The sequence below is a fragment of the Rosa rugosa genome, chromosome 7 (assembly GCF_958449725.1).
Source record: "Rosa rugosa chromosome 7, drRosRugo1.1, whole genome shotgun sequence".
Taxonomy (NCBI): domain Eukaryota; kingdom Viridiplantae; phylum Streptophyta; class Magnoliopsida; order Rosales; family Rosaceae; genus Rosa; species Rosa rugosa.
Window position 1 is genome coordinate 27,587,136 of NC_084826.1, and position 10,633 is coordinate 27,597,768.

Below are 10,633 nucleotides of genomic sequence, written 5' to 3' on the forward strand. Positions count from 1 at the left end.
ACAAGAAAGTTGATCCTTGCCTGCTTCAATGGTGGAGGAAGGTTGCTCTTCAAATTTCTTGTGATAGAAGTCGTAGAGCTCATCTGAGACTTCTTCTCCGACTTATTGCTTGATCATTCCCTCCATGGCAGCTCTAACATGAGATGCAAATACTAGGGCATTATAAATAGTTCCATGCCATTTGGCAAGGCTAAGATTGCCAATTCCATCATGTTTACGCTAAGGCTATGTTTGGTTGACTGGAAAGGAAAGGAATCACTTTCCTTTCCTTTGGGAAAGTGTTTCCGGAGGGGGGGAGGGAAACAAATTCCTCCACTTTTTCCTTTGCTTTGGGAAAGTGTTTCCCTTCCTTGGCTGTCCCCAAACGCAGGAAAAGAAAGTATTTCCTTTCCCAACACCCACTTTCCGGGAAACAAACATGGCCTAAAACCACTACACCAATTTTTCAATCAGACGACAGTGAAAAACTGTCGTCTGAGTATAGAGTTTGCTGTTGTCTATCTCAATGCCGTCTGATACATGAATCAGACAATACCAGAAAACTGTCGTCTGATAAAGTTTACTACAACAGCGACTACTATACTGTCTGTTGTCTGAATACCACGAAGAACAACAGCAATTGGTACCTTAACTCTTGTGCAAAGTAATTTCAGTTGACAAACCCTGGAAGAATGTTGACGTGTAACGAACATTTAGAGAACATTGATTTGTAAAAAAACTGTTGTCTAAAGGAAGCTTGTAGATCAGCAAAATAATTGAATACTATTGACTAACTTTGAACAAGACAACAACAAAACTATTAAAGCCATTGTGTGTCATTGCTTCAGACAACAATTTTTTCTTTCTTTTTTCTTTATGTCCATTTGTTAGACAATAGTTTTTGATTGGTATTGAATTGTCTGAGATAGGAGTGAAGACATACATTCTGTACAATTAAACAACACATCCTTGATTCCAAAAACCATTTCATTCCATCAGCAGTATTCATCCCAACATTTACACAAGAATTAACCTTGCCCAAGTGCCTATATCTATTTCATTAGCTTAACAGGCTTTCAAGTTTCATGAGCTTTACATGATAATAAAAAAGAATACAATTTGCTCCATCTCCCAAGATAGTTGTAAGCAAAATCACTGCAAGCTTGAAGCCCATTCCTTTGGTACTGTACCACTAAGATAGTTGTAAGCAAAATCACTGCAAGGAAAGAAAACTGGATGCAATTAATAAACTGTCAGGGTATTGAGAGCATCATGATCAAATACGTACTAAAGGTCAAAGTCCTTGTACAAAATTTCATTGAAGCTTGAGCATTTCTGATCTTCCCGAGTTTTTGGGTAGCTTGCATCATACACTCTAATGGAGTTAAGGACTTAAACGAAGTCTTCCTAGCATCTTTGTATCTGCAGTAAGATGGGAAAAACTAGATCAAGTGATGTATACTGAAAAGCGAAGAAAAACCCAAGCTCGTTATCTCATCTATCACCAGCCAGTCTAGCATGCACTTAAAGAATAAGAGAATGAAGACTAGATAGTACAAGTACTCTGAGTCAACATTTTAGACTAGAATGGTTAAATGATTTGGAGAAGAAAATGAAAGCAAACTGAATTAAACTATTTGGCTGTCTCGAATTCAATATATGCAAAACACAGTCCTAATGATCTTCCCAAACAAAAAGAATCTATAACAGATGGCACTATGCCATTTTTGTTCGTTCAGACGACAGAACAGTTCTGTCGTCTGAATGAACAAAAATGTGTCGTCTAGTACGGTGTCGTCTCTTGGGGGCAGAAGACGACAGAAGTGTTCTGTCGTCTGATGAGTTTTGCATTTTGGGAACTCTCTCATACAACAACAATTAAAAGTTGTGCTAATTTACTTTAAACGATAATTATATGTGGTCGTAAAGAGCATCACAGGACAATTAAGTGTCGTTCTAGGATAGGTTTGTATGACATTTAAGTGTTGTGTGAAAGATTTTGAAATTATACATATGTGATGTTGGGAAATGGTTTAGACAATAGATATCATATTCTTTCTGTTATGTCAGTCTCATTACGACGACAATTTACTGTCGTTTGAGATTATTTAGACGACAAATATTTGTGGTCTGAATATAAAAAGGACTACTAATAGTACATGTTTTATATTGTCTGTAATCACGTCCAATCACACTTATTTGTTGTTGTTATACACTTTAGCCAATACTTTCAACTAACTTATGTTGTTGTTTTGCCTTTCAGACTACAATTTTCTATTGTCCCATTGTCAAAAAGACAATAGACTTCTTATTGGTTTTTGTGTTGTTTTTGTGCAGCTGCAACCACACGTTTTGGTGTGCCTTTGTTGTAACTTGCAATTTGAAATAACACATATTACTAGTCTCCTGTTACAATTGGTATGCATGCATCTGGAAATTAAAATTACCCGTTCATGAAACCATAAAATCCACATCCAAAAGCATTCATTGCAATTTCCACTAATCCATCATTGTCTCATGTACACAAACCTAATCATGAGCATCAGTTCAAAATGACCCATATCTACTAATTTGAATCTGCAAACAAGTCCACATTCTTAATGAAAGAAGAATTTCTACTAGACACAAGTTAAATATAGGAACTAGTTCCATAAGTGATGATTTCTCAGATTTGGCTCTCTTTAATCGTTCCGACTTATGACTATTGCACAGAGTACCTGGGATGATCAGTTTACTCAATTTTTGTTCAAATCGAGCATCAACTTATTCCCGTCTCCATCCTCTTCTTCTTTTCCTTTCTTCTGTTTCAACAAAATCCCAAAAGGAAAAACAGGTTTTATTAGGTGTAATGAAACAGAAACCCAGAAGACTAGTTTCATGAACTCAGAAATTATGGAAGGCACCCCTTCAAATCTATTGCTTTTGACTATTAACTATTGAAATATTTATGCATCGTGGCTGTCTTTGTTCAGTTCAGCTATCTATTATGTAACTTATCACAGCTCATTGAACTGTCTATTTCCTAGCACTTAATCAGATCAAATTCATTTTGTTCTCCGGTTGCACTTAATGAATTCTTCGAAGCATTTGATTTTTCTCATCAAACAATCTCAAACTAAATCCATCAAATCAATTACTGGTTATTGGGTTGCAGCATGTTGGTGATCAAAGAAAAGTTATAGGAGGAAAAAAAAAAACAAAGACAACAGCTAATCCAAGTTTTACCAATTTGTTTGTTGATATTCGTCTCTATCTTTCTGTACATCAGCTGAAAGAAGAACTTTGAGGATTGATGAGCCGCCATACCTCCTTTTCATACAAAATACTATGCTTCACAAAAGCAATTTGCCACTACCTTCTTTGGATTACAGTTATAACTTCACAAAAGCAATAAAATCTCGCTAATACTGTAATGCAAAGAACATAGCAATAAAAGTACACAAATCAAAAGAAGATATCAAAGCTATAACCATAATCTAAATTTGGGAAAAAAATTCAGCAATAAAATTTGGCTACAATCTTCATAACTATATCCCCTCTTTTTAAAATCAAATCTATAAAACCTGAGTGGTATATATAATCCAATTAGAGAAAAGTCATAAGAAGAAGAAGAAGCACTACCTTCACTACCCTGCCTTACGAAAAGCAAGCAATCCAACAATAACCCAACCCTAAAAACTTCAACCAACACAACCTGCACATAAGCAATCAGAAAATAACATATTAAAAAATACCATCAATCCTCTGCGAGAAACTAAAGAACATGATACAAAAAACTGGAAGACCTGATTAAGACATGCAAGGAAGAAAAAAAAGTAATCCAACAATCGAATAAATGAGGATTAAGACATGCAAGTTTTTTCCTTGTTTCGATGGATTAGAGCACTACAATGATATGTGAACCAATGCAAATGGTATCAAATACTATAGGTGATTTGTAACAAATCACGCTTAATTTTTTTTTTTCATGAGTAGGAATTGAGTCATACAAAGATGAAATCTCACCTATTTCTTTTGGGTAAAGCTATGGTATGTTAACATTTCTCATACATCAACTATTTTTACCACTTTAAGGACTCATGTTACCACTTTGAGGACTAATATTACTATTTTGAGGACTCATATGGTAAACTAAGAAAATTTACCACTTTAATGACTTATGTTACCACTTTGAGGACTAATATTACTATTTTGAGGACTCATGTGGTAACTGAGAAAATTTACCACTTTAAGGACTCATGTTACCACTTTGAGGACTAATATTACTATTTTGAGGACTCAAATTACCACTTTTAAGGCAATTGTATGCATGTCATACATTAACATTTTGTAGAATTTTCCATTTCTTTTTGCTAACAGACCTTCAGAAATCTCACCTATTTCTTTTTGCTAACAGACCTGCAATGCAATAAAAAGTACAAATAAGGATTTCATACAAAGAAGAATGAATGATGCAATTGACAAAAGAAAAATTAGGCATACAGCTTTTAAGAATAGAAATGCATCATATAATTCGTATCAAACACAAACTATAGCTATGAAGATCATGAATATGAGAGAAAGGGTCTATGAATTCAGTTGAAAGAATGAGGAAAACCAGACTGAAGCAGAAACCACAGCTAAGAAGGCAATCATATCAATGAAGCATAACAGTAATCAATATCTTCTCTTAGAATTCCCCCTTTCTTAATGTGCACATAATCTTAAAATAGAAATGAAATTTTAAAATAAAGGTTACTTAGGATTGGTAAACGCTATAGCCTGCATAGGCTAGGCTTAAATTATATCAAAGTTACACCAACTAAAGCTTTTCTGATATCAAGAAAAGATCAAAATGTTAACATCCCATCTCATAGCTGAAAGACCACATCAAATCAATTATCAGCATTCTCACAAAATAAAAAAAAATAAAAAAATAATTATTGGCATAAGCTCAAGAACACTATTGTCTAGCACTCAACTGAATAACCCAACAAATAAACCTTAGAATGCAAAGTTTCTTGCCGAGCATAGAACTTATAACAGAAACAATTTCAATCACAAAGATGAACAGGAATCCGGGCAACTGAGCTTTAGTATATAGAGAATTGCTAATTTGTTGTTTATGAACAGGGCCATTATGAATAGCTATTATCATAAAACAAATAACTAATATCTAATTGAGAAAAAAAGAAACGACTACTTCTACAAAGATGAACTCAAATCAGATTCAGGTCAGAATCTGATGTATCGTACATATGAAAAAATAAAAAATAAAAAATCTATCAATGAGCACTCGGACTATATTCAAACCTTGAACATAAATTATCAAATTGACTCAGCCGTCAAGCCAACTTCTCAACAAACCAAGTTTGTATTTCATGCTCAAACTTATTTTGCAATTGTCCATTTGGCCAATCCTAAATAGAAGCCACAGTGGCTCTGATATTAACCAATTAAACTAAGTGCTAATATAATTAACAACATAATCAAGGGGTCACGGAGACAATGAATCCATGGACTTTGCTTTACTTTGGTAAACTTTAATTTGATCAATAAATCTTTTTCCGGTATGTATGTGCAATTTTCTAGTTTCCATTAGTTCTACCTTAGCATTTTAAACTCAATAATGAGATAGAAGACAACATTCATACACAGAAAACAAAGACTCATATATCTGCTATTGAATTACATAATCAAACTCCTTTCAGGCTTTCTTCTCCTTTGAAATGAACACTTTATGATCCCAATACTTCAATGTCAGAAGCAGGGACTGAAACCAAAAACCCAATAGCAAATGAAGTTTCTAATGCTAATCTCAAATCCAAGCTAACCAGTTTTCATTAGCATAGCAATACCATCCCAATACAGACTCTAGTGCATGTCTCATTAATTGAAAGCACCTAATGCAGCTATATGCAGTCTACGCACCTGTACCATTAAGAAGAATCAAAATCTAAAGAACTAAAAGGAAGGACTATATACGTGAAGATTAAGTGATTGATATAAAACTGCAGGTTCTTTGAAGATTAAGATTACTGAAACAACCTCGTGCAAATATAGAGCAAATCAATCAAATTGCAAGGGATAGAAAATAAGCAAAAGGCTAAAAATGTTAATCACCAAATGATAAAACTGAAATTTCTTATAAGAAATAGTCTATACAGAAGCAAATTTCATGTATCATTCAAATAAGGCATTATAGTGAATTGAAACAATTGAAGTATGCTCATTGACACGTCTACAATACCGATTTCTAATTTCCAACTCCCTCATGTTCACTGAGTCATATTTCAAACAGTCAATCTATAAACAAAGATAGCACTTGTTCGATTTATCCCCTAGCCATAAGCACAGAAAACATAAATACAAATACATATGGATACAAAAGAGATGTAACATAACAGGGACTCGCCTGAAAGATACAACCTTCTGGTGCCTAATGAGATTATCCAGCTGAGATTCACCTCCTTAAAAGTTACTAAACACAATAAAAGAAACAAATGAAAATGGAAATCCAAAGCAAAGTTAAGAAGCTAGGCACAGGAATAAGGCAACTAAACCCAAAAACGAAAATGAAGAAACAAAGCCTACACAATACTTCTGCTGATATGGAGCCAGCAGACCTCATATTCCTTTTTTACTACGGTTCCTTATAGGTCAGGACCTATGCAAAAGAATAGCTAGCCAGCCAAGGCTTATTCTAGAATCATACGCATATTCTTTTCTAAGTCTCTGTATTAATTAGCTAGGCTTAGGCTATATGCATGTAGTCCTAAGTGAAGCATATTAGATCAACAATCCTATTCTGAAAAGACAACAATGGTAAACGTTCAAAAGAATACTTGGGAAAAAAATAATAACTTTAGAAGATACTGACCTCAACCCCAAGTAAACCAGGTGATCAGATACATGTTTAAAACTCTTAAGTAGAAAATCTACTATAGCTTGAAAGAACAAATATTACTTGGGTTAAGAAGAAAGTGCATCTGGTGATTGTTTGGAGTCTGTGTTTGCAGCTGCAAGGTGAACACAGCAAATAATAAGTAAATAGACAACTACTGAAAAATTCTCACATTCTCATACTTTAAACCAAAAAAATCTTCCTTCTCATACTGTAAAACATTGAACTTGCATATGAAGACAGTAATCAAAAGCATGTTTAATTATATATGTACATTAATTCAAACTTAAAATATTTTTAAGAAACTAATACAGTCCCAAGACATTTCAGTTTGTTCATGACTGACTCAAAGAATGAGATCCACTTTGGAGTACATATTCTACAGCAGCATGAGAAAACAAACCAAATCTGTCCACATCATTCTTAGAACCATATATACAACCCAAGGAAATAAAAATCTCAGTCAAATTCTACCCATCAACAACTCATTGGAATAAGATTAATTCCCCTACAATGACCCCTGCCACCATGTCCTTGGCTCTGGGATGAGGAAAATCACATCACCTGTTACGAAAGTGTAGGAAGCTCTCCAGAAATTCACGCAAGGAAGTATCACTAGCCACTGACAGTAATGTGAACCCAGAACAACAGCGGTCAGAGATCAATAAACAAAAATCAAAACTTAGAAAACAGAAATGCTAACAGTTCTTTCATCAAATTATGATAAGACAAATCCACCATTACCTTGTTTCCAAAATTCCTTAGGGGTTAGCTTGAGCAATCAAGAAAGCTCTCTATTGAGAAGATCGACGACTCTCTGAGACTCCACGGCGTCCAATCCACCTTCGTCGGCGCCGAGGCTAGCGGCAATCACCTCATCTTGGGGCAAGTAATTCACCAAATTTCCCTTGGTCGACACCCACTCACCTCTCTCTCCCATCCGAACCCTACTACTACTCTCCGGCGGCGCAGAAGCAGCAGCACTTGAAACTTCGGCATTGGACGGCTGGGACAGCGATTGCCGAAGAGAGGCAGACAGAGTGGGATTTGGGGATTTAGGGCTTCTGGGACGATTCTGGCCTTGATTTTTGGGGACGAAGACCTTTTGGGTTTTGGCGAAACCCTTGCTTCTTCCGGCTTGCCTATTGGTGTTGCCTTGAGGGTTTCGGTGACTCGACATGGCCTAGAAGATCCCAACCGAATTTCTAGAGAGCTCTACTGGTTGCTGGAGAGCTCCATAATAGATGAAATAGAGACCAAGAAGAAGAAAGAAAGGCTAAGAAGAATAATCGAGAGAGTGAGAATCGAGATCTTAGAGAGCTGATGAGTCCGAGGGATAGAGGTCAAAAAGCACAAGTTGCGGGTTCTAGGTCGGGTTGAGAGAGTGAGAAGGAGAGAAAATCACTTAATTTGCGAGGGATAGAGGTCAAAAAGCACAAGTCAAAATAACTCAAAATTTTTTAAAACAACCTCCACATTTAGACAACATTTAAATGTTGTCTGAATGTCACAACATTTTCTAATAATCAACTAGGGCGTGGCTATTTGAGAGGGAAAAGATTCAATCAACTTTTGGATATCCCTCCAAATTTGGGATAGGAAATCACCACCTTCTACAACTACACAAATGTGTTGTCTGAATGCTCACCATTTTTCCAAATTAAACCAGTATGGTTTTAGTGTATATTCAGACAACAGAAACAAAACTTATGTCGTCTAAAAAACTCAGACGACATAAAACAAAACTTATGTCTTCTGAAGTGTGTCGTCTGAAGGCCTTTTTGGCATAGTGTGGTACTGGATCGAGCATGATTCTTTTCATTCTGCTACCAAAGAAAATTGCAGTAACTTGTAACCAAAACGACAAAGTGCAATATATTCAACACAGTTGTACTGACATTTTAGGAATGAAAGAACTTACTGAATTTTGAAGTAGTTGACATATAGATCAAATCCGACCACTACAGCTCCAACTTATAAGAAAATGAATAGACAAAGTCATCAATATTAGAAGTTGAGACCAAGAGACCAAGAAAAAAATATATATATTTTTACGTCCATGGCTCTAAAGGAAGGCCAATTCTTAGGTGCGGGTAGCCGCACCACGTGTACGGTGCGGCTGCCCAATCAAATCTCAGAAATTTTTATCTTTTTTCCGAAATTGTCCCTGGTTTTTAAATGTGAAATATCCAAAATACCCCCCTGCTAGGGGAATGATTGGCCTGCCGCACCACGTGGCGGTGTGGCTGCCCCACGCAAGAATCAATCCTAAAGGAATGCAAAAGAGAAATTTCTACTCATATTTTATCAGTAATTCAGTATCAACAATATAATAGAAAACAACCATTAAAAGCAGTTGGAAGAAATAAAAAAGGACATAGGTATACGCTCTCATCATACTCCATTAGAAAACCAGGCTTCAGCTCTATCTTCTTCCCTCCATCTTCCTGTGAAATGCTCTTGTTAGCCATATTGATTACCCAACTTTTGATTTATAGACTATGTAAGAAAATATAAAGATATAAAAGAGTACACGAATGGAACTTTAGGAAAATACAAATGGAACTTTAGGAACTTTTGATTATCTACTTTCAAAAATTTAAGTACATATACACATTTCATTACATTATACTAAACATAATATTCAGAGATGAGTTTATTCCACCACAGAATGAGAAGAAGAATAACTGCAAAAGAAAACTGAAGTGCATAAACATCATATTGGCCGGTCATACCTTCTAACATTAGTATTTGCAAGACATCCATCAAAATCAAAAGCAGCAATTTTACTTAAATCATGCAGACCATCATCCTGTAGGCAGAATGAACATGTGAATAACATTAAACTGTTGATGCTCAGTGATATGATGTTATGACAAGCCACCAGGTGGGAGTATGTCTCATAGAATATCAACTAAATTTGATCATACAAAAACTGTATTATTGACCAACACAAGTTCTCTAATTCCACTAACAAAAACATATTATGCCCAGGCAAGCCACCGAAACATTCTAGGACTTACATATGTGGACATGACATCGAGATATTATTTACCCATTCCAATGAATGTGCTGCATTCTAGGTGTTTGGACCCAAAATGAACATTTTGGCCTGACAAGGCGTGTCTTGGAGAAATTGAGCCAATGTCAGTGGCTCAAGCTATATATTGTCGACAAGCTCGAAATATATATTTAGAGGCTAAATAAAGCCTACTATGGAAGTATGACAAGTCAACTTTAGCATATTTTCCTACTTCGGCTAGGAAAAACCGAGCTAGAAAAGGAAGGAGGGGTGGCAGACTAACCAAATGAAATCGAAATGTGCTGAAACTTTCCAGATCCATTCTAGACAGCCCAAGGATCATTTCTTATGAAGAGTGCAAGAGCTTTTTTTGAGTGGAAGGCCTTCAAACAATCAGCCCAATTTTCTACAGAAGCAAAACTGGAAAACTGGACCTGTAAGAGGTCCAGCAGCGTTTTCGGCCCAACCACTATACCAAAAATTCTGAAATTTTTCCAGGGTGATCTACACTCATAATGGAACATTTTTTATGAAGAGGTCATAGTGAAATTCGGAATGCTTGTTGGAGAAATAATTGAAGGAATAAAGGGGCAGAAACTGACCTAAAACCAGCTCAATATTCACATGTTCATGTTTCCTACCCACATGAAGAAAGCTAGATGCTTTTCTTCTTTTCCTTGGATATATTTTTCAAGACAATCTCTTTAATAGATCATCATCACTTCCATGTTGTTGCACCTTCATGCCTT

The 10,633-nt window shown here is 35.7% G+C and overlaps 1 long non-coding RNA gene across 1 annotated transcript; it reads right to left on the reverse strand.

The window, feature by feature from the left end:
* Positions 1-948: 948 nt before the first annotated feature.
* On the reverse strand, positions 949-8,853 carry LOC133720314 (uncharacterized). The gene is made up of 3 exons (XR_009851804.1): positions 8,784-8,853; positions 1,289-1,401; positions 949-1,195 (listed from the first exon to the last, which is right to left on the reverse strand). It is a non-coding gene; the product is annotated as an uncharacterized LOC133720314 (long non-coding RNA).
* Positions 8,854-10,633: the final 1,780 nt, after the last annotated feature.